Below are 5,479 nucleotides of genomic sequence, written 5' to 3'. Positions count from 1 at the left end.
CATTACAAATTACTCCATATGGAATGGTCTCAGTCCACGGTAAGAACGCAACTCTTCATTCCGGAACTACTTTCTCAATTCAGCAACACTCACTGCGTAATAATCGAGGCAGAGGTGTACTGAAAAAGAAAAAATAAAGCCTCATGCTTTGGACGTGATAATCACACGTTCATTTGGGATTGTTAAATTCATCTCGATTCAAGTAAAATTTATTTCACTTCTTTTCTTGTGAAAGTGCAAAGCTCGAGAATAAATGATATAATCCGGACAAAACAAGCTAAACAATGTGATTCATATGTTTTGCAAGATGTCATGATCATGTTCAGCAAATAGAATAGATATATGATAAACTCACAGAAAACCAATGCTTTATACCACGTGAATCTCTCAAATGAATTCCCTTACCACTGAATGTGAAACGAAAATGTCAAACCCTAAACTTTCCCCCTTATTGTAGTTCTTTATCCTGTGTTAGTCTGTTTTGTTTCAATATGAAATACATTGACGTCAGACAGACGAGCATACAAAATGCAATAAAACAAAACAAGATAAAACAGAAGCAACATTTTTTGAGAGAACCTCAGAGAAATGAAAGAATTCTTGGTAGATGATAGCCAGCACTTCGAACGAGGGGTCTACAAAATGCACAAAATAGATCGCCACGACATCATCACAGGTCAAATAGGCCTAAAAGTGATGATCAAATTGATTTGCAAGCAAAAGCACTGATCGCTGAAAATATGTGAAACAGTAAATTTCCTCCAATCGTGCTGTTGTAAGTCAGAGTGTAACTCCGAAATTTCTACCACAATTCTGTTATCTGATTTCATATTCATTCATTTAAGTGAACTTGAATATGGCGTGGAGTAGTCCTTTACTCGAGGTGTGTAAAACAATTAAGACTGGAGTAACGCTCCTATTATATCACACGGGATTTATTCTTAACAAGTTTTAGCTATGTAGTTCTGGATGGTGTATGGCGTCAAAGCATTGGTACAGTCCGGGAAACATCATGCTTGAGGAGCTTTTCCCATACATGCATATATGAAAAAGGCTATAAGGCATTGGGGGTTTGTTTGTTTGTTTGTTTGTTTGTCCGTTTGTTTTGTTTGTTTGTTTGTTTCTTGTTTCTCTCTGCCTCTCTTTCTTTCTTTCTTTCTTTCTTTCTGGAGAGAAATCAGGGGAAAATCCGCTATGGCGGTATGATATGAGAGAAATTTGTACGTTCTTTATAGATTCTAATATCCAGTTATCTTTTGTTAATGCTGCATTCGAAATACGTGTAATTGATAACATTGAAACTGGTATAAAATATAGATTATGTCCTCACCAATGTCCCAATTATTTAATCCATAATGAACTTGTGCTTATGTGAAAGATACTGTCATTAGGTAGATCCCCTCTTTGAAGATTGTACTGCACGTAAAAAAAAAAAAAAAAATCGCAGACATATACCCATGGAATTATGAGAAAAGAACGCAATGAATGACCATGTTTGCATTGGATGTTCATGATTGATTATTATGTGATATGTTGTTATATTCCGATATGTTGATGATTATGTAATAATAACAATCGATTTGGAGGGGTGTGGGTGGGGAGGGAATATCAGTCGGGATGGGAGGGACAACTTTTTAACGGGCTTCTTGTGATGTTGTTTCAGCTAATGTACTGATGTATATTGTATTTGTATGATGTTATTCTGTGTATGCATGAATGCGTATGTCATTGATTATGTGTGTATCTATAGATATATATACACTCAGCAAAAAAGAAAAAGAAAAAGAAAAAAGACGAAGAAAGTAAACTTTATTTCCAGTTCGTATTTTTCATAGAAGATTTTGATAAAAATCATTGTGTCATATACAATATTGAAGATTATCTAATTGGCTATCAACCTGGTAGGTTTATACAAAGGTTAACTTTACGCATGAGTGAACACATTTGTTGTTTGTTTTTTTATTCCTCCAAGGCAGAAAAGTAAGACTTGCAGAAAGTCGCATATTGAAATTCATTTTGCAAATGCCCTTCAAGATAGCAATGATAACAAAAGACCAATTTAACGCAATGAGAGACATGAAAATGACGCACCGACCGCTATATACTAGTTTGTATTTCTATTTCTTTTTGTATATATCCAAGCTGGACATTTTGCATTGTTTATTATTTTGTTATATTTCATGTACAGTATTTTCGGTCGAGAAATACGAAAATAATATTGAAATTGAATTGAAATTGTAATTGAATGAAATTGCAGAAATAAGTTTCCCTTCCCTTGTATTTCTCTTTATAGGCAGTAAGCCGCAAAGGTGATAAAATCAACAGAATTTCTTCATTCATTTTTTTAATTAAGAAATTTAAGAATGCACGAGATAAATTCAAGAACCAAATATTATTTAAAATTTTCTTAAATTGAAGTAACGTTTCAAATTTCTACCATATTTGTTGCCATTGCTTCTTCTCTTTTGTCTTTTGACAACGGATTTTACAGAAGATTCTTCATTTCCTCCATTGTTTGTTGCCTTTTTATCTTTGGAGGGTTACAGAGACATTATAGAGATCATAGGTTGATATTTGCAAATTAATTTGTATTTTTTGTTATGCTGAATTTGTTTTTTGTTCTCATTGCTATACGGATCAAAAGCACATTGTGCTTGAAAAATAACAACGTGTCCATTTTTGCAATTTTACTTTTGTGTCTTGGAAGAGCAAAACGAATGTGTTCACTCATGCGTAAAGTCTCTTTTTTTTTATTGACCTAATAGGTTGATACTGATATTTTACGAGAAAGATGAATTTGAAAAAAAAAAAAGTGTTAACTTTCTTTTCTTGCTGAGTGTAGTTTCGTTGATTTCATTGTGTTGAGTTTCAAATGTGGTTAGTCATGTGAAGCTGCGCCCTTGGAAGGTTGCAGCACGACCATGAAAGCCGAGCTGATAGCAGGGCAATCCATCCGTTTATTTTAAGCTTTATATTCCATCGTATTGTATCATTATTACTTTGTGATTTTACGGTGAATAGATAAACAAACAAACAAAAGATATGGGACAAAAAAAATGAAAGAGCGTACAATTCTAAGAGGAATTCAAAGTTTATTTGATTTTAAATTAAAAAAAAAAAATGTTTTTGAAATGGCTGAGATATCCAGAAGCAAAAAGGTTCTAATAAAAGATGGGACCAAACCCTTTTTTATAGGACCACTCTGTTTGTATTGGTTTTTGGATATGGCCCATTTCAAAACCGATTTTCAACAAATAAACTTTTAATACATGTACCTCTTAGAATTGTATGCTCTTAAATTCACAAACTACTTTTAATTCCGGACTCAGCTGTGCTGTGCTGTGACAAGGAATAAGTTGGAAGTTTGGTTTGAAACAACAAAGACACATAAAGAATATTGACCCCCTCTGATGGGAATATAATACGATGGGATTATTTCGTAACTCGCAATAGTTATCAATGTGCGCTTTTCACGTGCATGAGATGTATGACTGTCACATTTTAGTGTCCATGTCAAAAGGGCTAGAAAGGAGATCAAGTTGATTTCACCATGAATGTCCAGTATTTTGTTCTTCTTCTTCTTCTTCTTCTTCTTCTTCTTATTATTATTATTATTATTATTATTATTATTATTATTATTATTGTTCTGTAAAAAGCAACTTCATGTTTGAAGATTACGCACTATGGTGTGCAGAGTGTGCAGCCGTATATTATGTGTACCCCAGCAGTCAAATTCCACAAGTAGTGTATTTACAACATAATATCTACGTGGAGTGCAAGTAAAATCCATAATTTCTTATATAAGCTGCAGTCACTTCTCCCTCAAGAAGGACTTGAGTGCCTCGAGGGAGGGTGAGTCAGCCGGGTCTGCTGGTAGGTGGTCCCAGCCTAGCTCTGGTATAGTTCTGGAGAAGAAGGATGAGCTATACACCAGATTGGTGCACAATGGGTTCTGAAGCGGGAATCATCCCCCTTGTAGAAGATGTTGACTTCTGAAGGTATTGCTGCCAGCAGTGTCTACCAGATCATAACGCATGCGATACAGCGTTACAAGACGACTTTGTAGACGTCTACTAGCAAGTGAACGCCACCGGAGTAACCATCTTTTCTCTCTTTCCTGTAAAGTTTGTATCCAGATGGAAATACTTCACCATCTCCTGTTCCTGAATTCAACCATGTTTCACAGTCCATGATGACATCCGGTCTTTTACACGCATTACTTAATTAACTTACTTATGCCTATCATCTCTCACTGGACACTCAATAGACCACTAACAAATCAAATATGTTGCTCATGCGAAGCAATAATATCTTCCATGTTATACGAAGCAACTATGTTGAAAATAATTCGGGATTTTTTTATTGCTAACAGTGGAACCTGCAGTAGCAATACGCGTTAAAGAACAAAGTTCTCATTTCCATCATTATCATCCTCACGGTAATATTCGTGAAAACACCACTATCATTGTCCAGGCAATATAAAGTAGATATGATATATCAATATCTACATATCTATCCATATATCATCACCATCTTAATCATGGATTTTAGAAATTAAAAACCATTACGTGCCAGTCTATACAAGTTATTCATGTTTTAAGTTTGGTGAACATGTGCTTTAAAAGGCTTCGATTGTGTTTGTGTATCTGCATTAAGTTTGCCTATTTGTCCATCGATTTGCAGGTTAGTTCAGTTTTAAAAAGTGCATGTTTAACTATAACATAATTTCCATTTTTATTTCCTCAGCACAAATTAAGTAGTCAAGCAATACATCGGTTCAAAACCTTTTTGTTCAGGTACCCTGAGAAAACTCATAGCTGAAAGTTAAGAATCGCAAGTCGCAAGACTAAAATCAACGCATGGCACTTATTGAGAAATAAAATATTCTGCTAAATTTGAAGAGTTTTATTGCAAATTGAGCTAATCGCCATTTTTTAACATTTCAAAGTAAGTCCATCATCAGAGCAAAACAAAACCTCTCCAGTAATACCTCACTTGTAACATTGTAACATAACAAGGAATATTTTTAGAAGTTATGATTAAATCCCGTATTTTCTTATCATTTTCTTTGTTTTTAGCAACTTTAATCACAAAAAAAAAATATCTCAATTTAACAAGAATGGAGTAAGCTCATTTGCGATAAAAACCTTTATATGATTTAAGTAAATCAAGTTGATTTACGCGGAAATTAAACCTGCAATACATAATATGTACCACGTCATGATATCTCATGTAGATATAAGTGTATAATTTTATGATTATTTATGTGTTTTTGCACAGCATGCACACAGTTCGTAATCATGATGGCGCTATGGCGCTGAACAATATTTCGCTGCTACTCATCGGACTTTTCACACGTATTGTGCCAGTGCCAGTGGTGTATTATAGCACCGGTAGGGCCATTGCGCACGTAGTATACGCACGTAAGGCTTGGCTAGAAAAACAGACACAGCTAGCTTCATATTTTGAAGGAGCTTCG

The sequence above is a fragment of the Diadema setosum genome, chromosome 18 (genome assembly GCF_964275005.1).
Source record: "Diadema setosum chromosome 18, eeDiaSeto1, whole genome shotgun sequence".
NCBI lineage: Eukaryota > Metazoa > Echinodermata > Echinoidea > Diadematoida > Diadematidae > Diadema > Diadema setosum.
This window is presented reverse-complemented; position numbering follows the sequence as displayed.